The sequence below is a fragment of the Equus quagga genome, chromosome 3, assembly GCF_021613505.1.
Source record: "Equus quagga isolate Etosha38 chromosome 3, UCLA_HA_Equagga_1.0, whole genome shotgun sequence".
In the NCBI taxonomy this organism is placed as follows: Eukaryota; Metazoa; Chordata; class Mammalia; order Perissodactyla; family Equidae; genus Equus; species Equus quagga.
Window position 1 is genome coordinate 126,382,549 of NC_060269.1, and position 14,613 is coordinate 126,397,161.

General features: G+C 38.7%; 1 protein-coding gene across 4 annotated transcripts in view; it reads right to left on the reverse strand.

Annotated features, from left to right (window-relative positions):
• Positions 1-14,613, reverse strand: part of DTHD1 (death domain containing 1) — a 64,933-nt gene that overhangs the window by 12,216 nt on the left and 38,104 nt on the right. The gene's annotated exons all lie outside the window — the stretch shown is intronic.

The window sequence follows — 14,613 nt, forward strand, 5'->3', positions numbered from 1 at the left end:
CAGCAGCCATACCATTCTGACCTGCTCCATAGGGAGCTCATGGTCTCTCCCACTTTTCTCCCAAGCAAAGCAATTCTCCATTAGTGGTTGCCCTAAGCCCTGCTGGCATGTAAGTTGTGAGGTAAAATGTGATAGAATGAAGGAAGTGGCTCCTTACCCCTTGTGTTAAGTGACACTAGAGTAATAGTGGCTGTGCCCTGATGGATCACAGAGCTTAATGAAATAGGTCTTCTGTTTTTTAAATTTTTTCCCTGAGGACATAGTCATGCATCCAAGGGGCTGAACTGAGAGACAGATTTCACTAATAACTATAGCAGCCTATTCTAGACACCCCATGGCCTCTATGCTTTATATATATATTAATATGTATTATGCTTTAAATAAATATATATTTAAATATATAAGTATGTATAAATACATGCTTAAATATATATTACAAATATTTAATATGTATTCAATAAAATATATCTGTATATTTAACATATATAAATATGTGTATGTTTTTAGGCAGACCCACCCTGACGCCCCTGCAAAGAGAATTCTGTCAAGTCATGTCTCCTGTAGTTAGTTATTTCAGACTCAGCAGTGAACACAGGTTAATTTCTTATCCCAGAAAGCACCTCAGCTTCCATGCAGTTAATCTTCTGGGCTGGTAGATCCTCAGCATCCATGTACCAGGCATGTCTGAAACTCTCTGAATTGAGCCTGCTTCAGAGTTATTTACAAATTGTTTTCTTCTTGGTTATCTCATCTGTCTTTCCTAAAAATACTGTGAGGAAGATGAAGGTGCTCTTACCATTTCCTCTCTGCTGAGTGAGAAGATCAAGGCTCAAGGGTGGCTGGATCTCACGCAGAGCCCTCAGAGTGAGTAAGCGAGGGAGAAGCGGGCGGAAGCCGCTGGGATTAACTCCCAAGCTGATTCTTCCCCTACTACAAGGCTGCTTGAGCATGTGGACTCAGGTAAGGCTGAACTTAAACCCCACGCTGTCAATTCTTGACTCCTGAGGCAATTCATGCCTCAGTTTCCTAAACTTTAAAATCACTATCATTATCTTACTGACTTCCTAGGTTTGCAGTGAGCTTTAAATGAAATAAAATAGGTAATGCATTTTAGATGAAATAATATGGAAAAGATTAGTTCAGTTTCTTGTGCATAGTGGGTACTCAATAAAAGTCCCTCAATTGTCTTTGTCACACAAGTCTTGACAGTTCTAGAGTCTCATTTTTCAGGCAGAGAGGCTTTCTACACCTCTCAAATTCCGGTACATATATGATTGTCCAAAGATCCGTTTGTGACTAGAGCTAATCCTTGTAAGTACAGCCTTATGTATGGTAAGGTGTGATCCAAGTGTTACCATGATGTAACAGCACTGGACACCCTTCCTGCCCTGGGGTCTCACAGTTGACCCGGCTTCAGCCACTCGTGACCATCTAGCCTCTCACAAGTCCTAGAAAGAAGCTCAGTATTTTAACCTTGGCTGGGACTCACTTTCATTATAATGTGCTTTCGAGGAGCTTCAGATAGTACTGGAGTTAACTAAGTTAACCTCACTCTAGAAACATGTGCACGAAAAAAAGGGAAAAACAATGCAGTGCAAACAACTGCCGTTATGGGTCGGCTTTAGGGCTGATTTGTTTGGTAACCTCATGTCATCATTGTGCCCCCTTCTCAACCTAAAAGAATGAACATGGGTTAAATTTGGGAATTCAGCAAAGATAATGGGCTGAAACTCCTACAGGGCTCACCACAAGAATCCATAAAAGCTAATATAAAGTAAAAAAAAAAAAAAAAAAAAAAGGGGAGGAGGACTGGCAGTAGTTAGCTCAGGGCTAATCTTCCTCAAAAAAAAAAAAAAGAAAAAAAAAAGGGGACCAGCCCTGTGGCCGAGTGGTTAAGTTCCCGCGCTCTGCTTTGGCGGCCCAGGATTTCTTCGGTTCGGATCCTGGGCGCAGACATGGCACCGCTCATTAGGCCACATTGAGGCTGCGTCCCACATGCCACAACTAGAAGCATGCACAACTAAAATATACAACTATGTACTTAGGGGCTTTGGGGAGAAAAAGTAGAACAAAAAAAGGGAAAAAGAAAAAATTATAAATCCTTCCCACAATTTCACACAGCTGTTTAAGTGCTCACTGGAAACAATGACATAAAATGATGAGATCCTTGACTCCTAGGGCAACACCTCATTTTAAATTTTAAATTTAAGTTGTAACAAGTGCTCACTAATTTCAATGGTACCCACAATAATACTATTGCTATTTGGCAGATATGGAAATAACAAGTGGCAGATTTTTCCCCTTAAATTTCTACCTCCCTACTAGTTTTTGAGGTCTCTATTGAAGAACCAATTTTGTGTAAAGTAACATGCTAAGGATTTTCTGACACTTGAAGTACCCTCTAACGTGGATGCCAAACGTCAGTGCAATATGATCAACAACAACAAAAATGCTCTGCTGACATTATTATTTTTTATCATTTACCCTAAGGCATTTATGCATAAAGAGATTTTCACAGGTAATTATTATAATCTCTTGTGCCAGCAACTCCTCCATCCACATTCATCCACATTCCTCCCACTCCACACACTTATTGTAGATTTTTTTTCTGGTAAATAGATCATTTATTCTGTAGTTAGAAGATATGCAAGTGAAAGTGGTATGAATAATAATAGAGCAAGGAAGCATATATAATTAGCATATTTCTGTGTATCTTTAGCACAAATTTTACCAGAAGCTTTTAAGATAGCATAACTAAGTACGTCTTCACTATTTACTCTGTATTTATTTTGCAGAGGCCTCTCCAACTAAGTAATAGTTGCCATTTGTTTAACTTGAGTTCATTTATTGCATCATAATAGTAAACTGTATATTTTCAATCTTTATAAAGTACAACTTCTACAAAATTCTTAATGGTTTACATTGTAAATAAGTTAGAATATTGATCAAAGAAGTAAGCTGTTACAAAAAATTAATGTTAGCATGAAAACTTTGTGCTGCATAACTACAAATCAAATAAGAGCATATATCAGTGTTGAGTGAGGACATACTGGTGTGAAGAACTGGGCTAGACTTCCGGTTTCCAGTCAGGCTGCAAGCGACTGGAAGTTCCTATTCTGTGCTAACAAGTACAATGCAGAACGAAGTGAAAAATCAACAACTCTCTTTAGATCTGTCAGAGCAGGAAGGTCACAGCGCAAACCTCTGCCCCAAATTTGAAGAGAGCAACAGGGGGGAGAATGACAAGTTACCAGAGCAGAAACCCACAAGCACAAACCACGGCGGGAACCAGGCCAGAGAAGGAAACCGGAACTGTAATTGACAAATTGCAGGAGGCTGGGTGTGGACAAGTCTGAGGGTTAAAAATTCCTGGGGGGACCTAGTCATGGGGGAAGTTCCCATACTTTTGTGAATTTTACTTCCTGGAGCTCAACCAGGTTTTCATAGTGAATATCTGAGAAAAATCCCCATGTGCTTCTGGCAGTGAGAGGGGAAAGGGAACCACTTTGAAACACACCAGAGCATTCTGTTTTTCTTAACCAGTCCTGCCCTCAGAAGAAACTGTTTAACCAGAGCCTAATCTGCTGGGGTTAGAGCCTAACTGACCTGGGGGAAGGGAAATACCAACTCCAGGCCCCTCTAGCCATCCTGTCCCCATGAAGGGGAGGAGGGGTGGGGGAGGCAGGGACTGAGAATCATATGTGAAGTTCATAGTTCAGAGGTAAAGGCTCACCGAAGACTGAGACCTCATCACAGGACTGTAGAATAGAACGTCTCCTCCCCTGTACCTCACCACCACATCACCAAAGACCTATTTATAGCAGTTTCTTTTACCCAGTACATCATGTGTGACTATCAAACAAAATTACAAGACATACTAAAAGGCAAAAAACACAATTTGAAGAGACAGAGCAAGCATCAGAATCAGACTCAGATATGATAGAGATGTTAGAAGTATCAGACCAGGAATTTTAAAATACTATGATTTACATGCTACAGGCTCTCACAGAAAAAGTAAACAGCACACAAGAACAGATGGGGAATGGAAGCAGAGAGATGGAAATTATAAGAAAGAACCCAAAAGAAATGCTAGAGATGAAAGACAGTGTAACAGAAATGAAGAATGCCTTTGATGAGATTATTAGTAGATAGACACAGCTGAGGAATTTATGAGCTTGACAATGCCTCAATAGAAGCTCTAAAACTGGAAAGCAAAGAGAAAAAAGACAGAGAAAAACAGAACATTCCAAGAACTACAGAACAAGTACAAAAAACATACATGTAATGGGAATTCCAGAAGGAAAAGACAGAAAGGAAGAGAAGACGTATTTGAAATAATAATGAGCAAGAAGTTCCCTAAATTAATGTCAGACCCCAAACCACACATCTAGGGAGCTCAGAGAATACTGAGGATAAATGCCAGGAATTGGGCTAAATGTGCAACTGTATTATTTCATTCTAAATCCATAACAGTGGTTTGAAGAATTGTCATCCTCACTTCACAGATCTAACTTTTCCAAGGCAACGTGGAACCAATCTTGAAACCCAGGTCTGTCTAAAATCCTAACTTATACAGTAAATAATATTGCCTCCAGAAAATGATAGCAGCTTTTTTTTTTTTACCATGTCCCAGTAATTACTCTAACAACTTAAAGTATATTGTATAATCTTGGTATATAGTGTATCTATATCCTCGTGAGGTGGTTGCTATTATGCCTACTTTACAAAGGAGAAAACTGAGGTTGAGTGTTAAAATAATTTGACCAGAAACAAACACACTAAGTGACAGATATAATATTTAAACTAACATTTGTAAGACTGCAGATCCTTTATTTATAACCTGTAATTTAAAACTGGTATGTAAAGTAAAGGTTGTAAGGCAGGCCTTCCACTCAGCCATTCCAGTACCTCCCTGCATCATGTTCACCATTTACATACATCAACTTCACTGCTCTGGACTTGGATGGAGGGATGGAATTTAACTCCTAACCATACTAGTTATTAACTTTATGTTCTTAAAGCATTCCATTTGTGCCTCCCTTTCCTCATTTATAAAATGGGCGTGAGAATAGTTCCTGCTTCATCGTCCCATTAAAGGAAACATTGAGTCACATTATGTAGCTTAGAACAGGGCATTGTATGTACTAAGTGCTCAACGTAACAGCTGTTGTTAGTCAATATTTTTTCTTTAAAATTACTTTTTTATCCTACACAAGTACATTTTTAAAAGAAACTCATATTTCAATCATAAGTGGAAAAACAATTTCACTCTTATAAACACATGGAAACCTTAAAAAGAAATACAATTAAAACAAAACAATATTATTAAATTCTGTTGCCAGCCAAGATCACTGGGCCTGGGAGTTGTTCTCAGCTTGTTATCAGATCAGGTTTTGTGCTAGAGAGATGTGAAAACATGATAACACTAACCCGTGGTCTATTCAGAGGAACAGAAAATGGATTAAAAAGAGAATAAATTCCTCACCATGTCAATCTATTTTATTTAAAGCTGGTATGTTATTGTCACCCCTCCCCCCAAAAAAACCACTTGAAATTCCAGAATTTTGGAAAAAGCACTATAACTGAGCATCCCCTTTTACTTGCTGGGAATCATATCTATATCTTTTTTTTTTTTTAAAGTTTGGCACCTGAGATAACATATGTTGCCAATCTTTTTTTCTTCTTCTTCTTCTCCCTAAAGCCCCCTAGTACATAGTTGTATATTCTAGTTGTAGGTCCTTCTGGTTGTACTATGTGGGATGCCACCTCAGCATGGCTTGATAAGTGGTGTCATGTCAGTGCCTAGGATCTGAACGGGCGAAACCCTGGGCCACCCAAGCAAAGCGCGCAAGCATAACCACTGGGCCACGGGGCCAGCCCGGGGAATTATATCTATATCTTTTACTATAAACATGCATGTGAAGTATTTTTGTTCTTTTAAAAGCATAGAGAATATTTTGAGGGCATCTGAGTTATGTCATCAACGAAGAGAAAACAAGGAGCTGTGAGCTGATGTCACTACGTAGATGGGACAGAGGAACTTATTGGGCTATTCAGAAGTGACTACACATTTAAAACCCAGATAATAGAGAAAGACTGCTTCTGCCTCAGGAGCTGAAAAGTTCAAGATAACAAGAAAACCACCACCCTAGGCTATGGCGGCTCTGTTCCAAAGCTCAGTTTCAGCAAAAGGTACAAGCAGTCTGGCTCTTTGAAAGATCTAGATTTGCCAAACCCCGAAGGGGCAAAGGATATGAGAGGCAATATGACAAAGGGTTAAAAGTGGCAAACATCAAGAAAGCCAGGAGCTGGCTTCCTCAAAAAATAGGGGGAGGTGGAACAGCATTAAAAAGGAATGACTTTAAAGTCTGGGTCCTAGTACAGCCTCTGGCCCCGTGAAGTTGTGCGAGTTGAGGCAAGCCATCTAAACTCTCTTATTCAACTCTCTAACTGGTGAGAGATGCTGGTTCTTACCTTTGAAATATGCTGTGAGGGTCAATTAATATAATGTCTGTAAAGGATGTTACCTATACTCAGAATTCAACAAATAGTGCTAGAGACACACAAACCAAATGCAATGAGTGGATATATTTTGGACATTTTTTTGAACAAATTCACTATAAAAAGAGAAAATTGAGTTAGTAGGTGAATATAAAACATCTATGTAGAAGATGCTATTAAGTAATAATTACTGATTTTATTGGGTGTACTATGTTATTGTGGTTGTATGTTTTTTTAAAGTCCTTACCCCTTAGAGAAACATACTACAGAAATATTTATAAGTAAAGTGATATAATAGCTGTGATTTGCTTTAAAATACTCAAACAAAGAAAACCCAAGGGTATGAGATTAACCAAGGGCAAAAAATGATGGGTGATGGGCCCATGTATGCTCATTGCATATTTTCACTCATTTTGTGTGCCTTTGAAAATTCCCACACACACACAAACCTTTTAAAATAAATAAATGAAAAGACACGAGCATTAGTCAGTAAATACCCTGATGTTGTTTTCATGGTGGATATTATTATAATTGCACAGTCAGTGTAGCACTTCCTGAAGGCATGGGCCAAAATGCTTGACCCACACAAGAAAAGGAAGTACTTCTACATAGAGAAATCTGAAGACCAGCACAAAACCACAGAGAAGTAAGATTACTGTGGAAAAAATAAGAGTTGACTTTAGAGCAAGAAGAGCTGACCCAGAGTGTCTCACTTGGAGATAAACCTAGAAATTAAGTTTTCTGGAAATGAAAGCAGGCTGCTACCAATCCTAGAAGCAATGCCAATCCATATCTTTGCTTAGCTCAGCTCTTTCTTTAAACCCATGCACATTTTAATGCAACCAAACTTATGTTATGTTTCTTCATTATCTTTTTGAATGTCTCTTAGAAAATGACTCTTTTTAAGGCTTCAATCTGATTATGGCTTGTCAAGAGGAAGGAATTAAATATCTCTGCCTTTGAAGACATCAATCACAAAAGAGAAGCCTTAAGGTCCTTGGTAACCAGATAGACCAATCCAGATAGACAGAGTATATGGAGTTGGAACAGATAGAAGGAAGAGGTTTTCCGGGATGGCTGAAGATATTAAGCAAGCAAGGATCTCAATAATGGAATGTATATGAAGTCAGCAAAGAAAAGTTGTCAAAAGCAGTCTGGAATAGATAAATCTAGTATCTAAATTAATGTCTCCAATCTCATTTTTAGTCTCCCAAAGGATCAAGCGGTAGACAGACCGCATGGGGTTGCAGTGAGAATTAAATGGCATGATGTGTGTAAAACACTACAAACATGCCTGGCATTTGGCAAGCAGTCCATAAATGTTAACTACTGTTAATATGCTTAAAACTTTGCTCACTATTACAAGCAATTTCATCAAAAGCAGATGCTTTTGACCCATAAATGCAGCAATATAGGAGACGCTATTGATTTTAAAAGTAGCTCAACAAATCAAAGATACACTACACTGTTAGAACTTACATAAACTTCAAACTCCTCTCTTTATTGCTCCTTTTTAAAATTATAATCTCAACAAGTTTTTGTCAATTCTGAAGACGTGTCAAGGTGCCTATTCAACTCTGAGTAGTGTTCTTTCTAATATTCTAAGCAGGTTTTTTTAAAAAAATTTGTTGATTTTTTGTTTTGTTTTGTGTTTTGGCCTGTTGATAGGAATAGACTTTCTGACAGAGTGATATGAATGTTTTAGGGAAAGGCCTGCATAGCCACCTCTTCCTCTCAGGTCTTGCCACATTGTGTGAAATCCCCACATTAGTCACTCTTTTGAAGGCATGAATAGCTTCTGCTAAACTTAACTGTTACATGGGAAAAGAAAGAAGTAAAACTTTGTGAGCTATTAAGACTCTACCTTCAATTGCTTTATCAATGCTCCCAGCATGCATTCATTTATTCAAAAAATAGTTCAGCAAGATATTATTGAATGTATACTAGAAAATAGGATTACAAAATTGAATGAACTGTGCTCCCATTCCTGAGGAACTCAGTCACAGAAAGAGACAGGAGGTGTAATGGTTAGGAGCACCACCACTGGAATCAGACAAACTTGGGTTCAAATAGTAGCTTTGTTATTCTTAGTTATTTCCCCTCGAACAAACCTCTCTGTGCCTCAGTTTCGTCAATCACCTACCTTTTCAGTAAATGAGTTAATATGTGTGAAGGCTTTATCAAGATACTTTCTCAAGATCAAGGAATAACTTAATAAATATTGGTTATTATTATCATTACCACTATTGCTATATAAATAAAAAATATAACAGACCATACATTAGTATATATTCAAAGTGTTTCTGTTGTAGTTACAATGTAACACCTAATTCTGCCTGAGGAATTTAAAGGCTTCTTCTAAAGAGATGACGATGGAGCTAAGTGTGGAGTCATTGCTGTCACAAGGGCAGCTGTGCAAAAGCCTCTGAGGCAGTTAAGATCATAATGTATAAAATAAATGAAATTTTTAAGCGGAACTGGAGCAAAAGATGTTAGTTGGATAAATGTAATATGAAGGGGCTGTGGGGGTTTGTGAAGGGCCATATATGCCAGGGTAAGTGGCTTGGACTTTGACCAATAGATAGAAAGTGTCATTTGAGAAATTTTAGGAGAAAATGCCAATTGAGGATTTCTAGGAGACAGTGATAAAATCATACTTGTTTTTGAGAAGAACCGCCTTGTCTGTTATGTGGCCTGGAGCAGAAAAGGGGACTGGTGATACGCCCTCCAGGAGAAAGTTGCAATCATCTATTGGAAAGGGCAATACAAGGAAAAGTAGAGATGAAATGCAAGTGTAAAACACTTCCAAAGTAAAAACAATGCAGCACTATGTTGTATCATAGGACAACAGCTCAAACCGGTATCCTGGGAGCCCCCCTCCAAAGCCTCTGCTCCACGGCTGTCTCCATTATCCCCCTCCTCCCAATCCCCACACATATTCATTCTATCTGCAACTTTAGTTGATCCCCAATCCTAAATCTCTCTCCAACCCTGTTTGTTCTCTTCTTTCCATCTTTACTCCCATGGTCTTACATCAGGCCATCACCATATCTTCCATGAACTTCTTCATTTGCCCTTTATTTTACTGTTGTTAAGCTCATCTTCTTCTAACTTATCCTTATAGGCTTTCACAGTGATATTGCTAACAAAATTTGATCATGTCACACCCTGGTTAAAATTTTCCAATGACTTGCCGTTACTTATAGGTTAAAAGATAAGCTTAATTATAAACTAACTAGATCCCTACTTCTCCACACTCAGTTATTCAAACTCATTTGAAGAATACCAGTGGCTGAGAAATTTTTTTTGTTTACACATATGCTAAGGATCTCTGGTTTGAATCTCTACCTTGCACATGATCGTTTCATGATCTCTATATCATGAAATCAGCCACATTCTTTTGACAAATTTTGACAAAAGGCCTCATCTATAACAATTCCACAGAGACATACGGTTTACCTAAACAAGGCATTCAAAGCCTTCCATAATCTTTCCCCAACTTATTTCCAGTATGCTTTTTCTAAATCCTCCACTCCAGCCAAACAAGTCTATTTATTGTCCATTCTTGAAACATACCTTGTGCTTTGCTACTTCAGAGTTTCAGCAGGTGCCATCCTCTTGTGTGGAACCCATTGCCTCTTTGTCTCTTCATCTCCAAAACCTAAACATTCTCTACATCTGTCTTGCTCTGTGAAGTGCCCCCAGACCACCTCAGCCCACAGAAATCACTCCCTTCTCTGAAATGCCCTAGCACTTACCATCTCGGTCATTCATTTGCAATTAATCATCAGTTCCTGTCTTGTGATATCAATGTATTGTTGTATTCAATTATTATTTATCTCTTGCATTGTTTTATAACTTTTAAGCTATTTGGTTGTTAGTGCCATCAAGTTGATTCCAACTCCTAGTGACCTGTCTACAGCAGATCGGAACCCTGCCCGGTCTTTTTGGCCATCATCTCATCTTCCGGTGCTACATCAGACAATGCTGTGCTGCTATTCATAGGGTGTAAACTTTTAAAGTGTTTATGCTTTATTTCCTGAACTTGACTGTAATTTCCTTGAAAGCTAAGACTGACCTGTACATATTACTATTTTTTTAGGCCCTACACAATATCTCATATATAAGAGGCATTTAATTAGTATTTGTTAATTCACCTGTTGACTGATACAGCTACAGAAAAAAATAACAGTTGGAGTTTATGAAGTAGAAAATTGTTTGAATTAAAGAACATCATATTCAACCTATTAAATGTTACAATTTTAAGAGAATAAATACACATCAATTACTTTTTTTGTTAAATTTTCCCAAACAGGCAAGAATATATGTGCTTCCTTTGTAAAAGGAATATTGACAGGAATATGACAACGTAGTGCACAATTCCTGCTTTACTTATACTGCCCACTGGGCAGAGAAAACCTTCCCTTTTAGGGACAGAGGGTGAAGGAGGAAGGAGGAGGAGGGGTGAGAAGGCACAGAGAAGGAGAAAGGGTACGAGGGAGGGAAGAGGAGGAGAGGAAAGAAGGGAAAGAAAAGGGAGGAGGAAGATGAAGAGGAAGAAGAGGGGGAAAGAGAAGAGAAAGATTCTCTTCTGATTAAATTGTTGGGCAAAGCACTTTTCAAAAGAGAATACGGGATCCTATTTCTGACTAAATGAGTTTTGCTCATTTTCTCCCTTTCGCATCTCATGCGCAATGTAAAGTCGATTTTTCAGTGACATGGTCAAAACTGTGTCTTTGAAGGTCATTGTCTCTTAAGGTCATTCTGATGGCTTAGAGGAAGGTTAGACTGCGCGCATGGAGGGCATGCCAAGGAAGAGCCACAATGGAAACAACTGGAAAGAGTGAAAAGGCTTGTAAAATGTTCACAGGTAAAGAAATTGACATGATACCTCTGCTTACCAAGATTCTGGTGACTTCCCTCCATAATTGTTGTTATGATTGTATAACTTACATGTTATTGGAATTAACTCTACTGTGGAAAGCATGAAACTAAGTTGCAGAAAATTTTTAAATCACCATTAAGTTCACTATTCCCACCCCACACACACACACAAACAAACCTGATTTCTCTTATAGAGTTTTATTTTAAAAACATATGCTTTTTCTAATCTACTTTCTTAAGAGCTAGCACTAAGGTGTTCAGTGCCATTTCATTTTGTAAGTTATTACAACTGAAAAACCTCAGTAGAATTGAAGTGCCCTTGAATGTAAAAATTTTCAGTAGCTTGGAATCTTCTCATTTATTTAGTTGAGATTGTTCTTCAGTATTTCATATGGTTAGAAAAAAAATCATTTAGGAAAAAAAGCCATCCCTGGCGGGGCAGGGAGACAGCAATGAACGTCCAAAGTGGGGAGAAAGTGGTGATGCCGATGAACTGAATGTTGCACCAGCTTCTGCATGCTTCCTCCCTTTGACACAGCAAACTGTTTAATGTGGTGAGAAAGCAAGTGTTGAGGCAGCATCATTATTTGCTAGAAATCACATGCCATGAGTTCAGTTAAAAAAAGAAAAGAGGAAGTTTCAGGCTAAGCAAAACTTGGGTCAACACCTTACGTAAATATGTAGGTTAGGTGTGACTGGGAAACTGCAGACTCCCACAGAAACAACCACCAGACCCAGAGCCCTTCTCTCCTGCAAAGCAGAGCCTCTGAGCAGACAGGAAGAGTAAAATGCATTCACAACTCAAGCTGGCACAAATAACCAAACGACACAGACAGTCACCTACATGACGATTTCAGAAGCACACACACACACCACTTCCTTCCACTTAAAAAATCTTTGAGAGTTTTTTTGAAACTCACTTTGTTTCTGCCAAAGCACAAATAGAATAGAATGAATTGAATTTACTTGAATATTTTGTAAAAGGAGGATGTTTGAAGCAGAATTTAGAAAATTGTTCTTTTCAACCACACATTTTCACATATATTGATTATGTGACCATTTTCAGATCAAATTGAAATGTGAACTCTCACCTGGATCCTCTCTGTCTCTCAGACCTCATCGCCTTTCTGTATCCCTCACGTGCACACTCTTATGATAGTCTTCCATCGAGTCTTGATTAGAAGCTCACACCCATCAGTCTTGGTGCCTGCCATTTCCCTCACTGCAGCATTATTGTGGCCACACAGGCAGGTGAGCTTCTTGTGACTTCTGCTCTTCAGCTCAGAAGGCACTTCTACACTCAAGCCTTCCCTGATCATCTCATCTATAAGAATACACCACCACTTCTGCCAGTTCTCTGATGCTAATGTATTTTCCTTCTTGACAGTTTTCCCTGTCCTCTTCACACTTTTGGTGCTTAAAATGCAAGTTCCATTTATGAATTCATTCATTCAACAAACATTTATTGAGCACCTAACATATGTGAGGCAATATTTTAAGTCCTTGTGATTCAGTAGTGAATGAAACAGATAAAGATCCCTGGCCAAAAGGAGCTTATGTCCTAGTTGGGGAGTGGAGGTGCACCCACGATAAACATACTAAGTGAGGAAATAAGTCTTAGAAGGTAACCATGCTTTAGAGGAAAGAACAAAATCAGAGCAAGTGAAGGAGGATCAGGAGTATCAGGTTGTGTGGGTAGGAGTAGATTGTAATAAGAAATAGAATCAGGGTAGGCCTCGGAGAGAAGTGAAATTTGAGCAAAGAATTGAAGGAAGTGATGGTGTTAGCCCTGTAGCTATCTGATGAATGGAAAACAATCCCAAAGACCTAAAGCAGAGGTGTGTGTGGCAAATTCCAAGAACTGCAAGAAGGTCACTGTGGCTAGAGTTGGATAAGTGGAGAGGAGAGTATAGGAGAGAAGGTCCTAGAAACAATGGGGACGAGTTCAAATAGAGTTGTACTCTGAGTGACACCAGGAGCCATTGCAGGGTTTGGAGCAGAGGCATGAGAAGATCTGACTGATGGTTGAAAGTCTCACTCTGCCATCTGAGTTGAGAATAGTCTATGGATAGGTAAGGGAAAAATAAGACCATATACACAGGAACTCCACTGTATGTCCGGCGCATGGGATACAAGAAGTTTAATGAGTTAACATATAAATGAATGGGATATGGAGGTTAAAAGATAAGATGTGCAGAGATCCTCACAAGCATGAAGTAATGGGTGACACGTTTTCACATCTTTGGGAATCAGACACAGTACACTAAGGTCACAACTTATACTAATGTGTATGTGAGTGTGTTTATATCTACATACCTACATGTAAATATTTACTGCTTGTCTTCTGTGTGGAAAGCACTTTTAATTTTGACAAATGCCTTCACCTAATTTATGCTACATGTATAAATATATGCATAGGTAATGTTCACTAGTGCCAAGCTCCATATAATAAGGCTACTTCTGTTTCCTGAAAAATAGCACATTCTAACGCTGCCTAGCTAAGGTCAATTTTTTTTTGAACTCTGAGCTTTATAGAAGAAATCTATTCTCACAAAAATAAAGATCATGGTTTTAATTCTCATTTAGGTATGTTAGTTTGAAAAGAGGAAAAAGTTCCTACAGCCACAGAGGCTTTCTCAACCTCAACAAACTTACCTGTAAAGACTTTGTTTAGGCATGAGGAAGGGCCAAAAGAGTGACCCTGGAAGAACCTATACAAATCCGTCTGGGAGAGAAAGAGAACGGATATCATGCAGGCAGTAGATTCATAGATGAAAGGCAGCATATGCTTATTTATTTTTTTATTTTTTTTTCTTTTAAAGATTTTATTTTTCCTTTTTCTCCCCAAAGCCCCCCAGTACATAGTTGTATATTTTTAGTCGTGGGTCCTTCTAGTTGTGGCATGTGGGACGCCGCCTCAGCATGGCCTGACCGGCGGTGCCATGTCTGCGCCCAGGATTCAAACTGGTGAAACCCTGGGCCACCGAAGCGAAGCACACAAACTTAACTACTCAGCCCCGGGCTGGCCCCGGCAGCATATGTTTAAAATGTACTATTTTTAAACATGCCAATATAATTTCAAGATTATCAATTTCAAGGTTGGACAATTTTAAGGTCTGAAGAAATTGTCTCATTCTTCATTGTTCACAAATAATTGTTGAGCATGTACTATATGCCTGGTACTGACAGTACAAACTGAGCAGGAAAATGGATGTGCCTGCAGAGTCG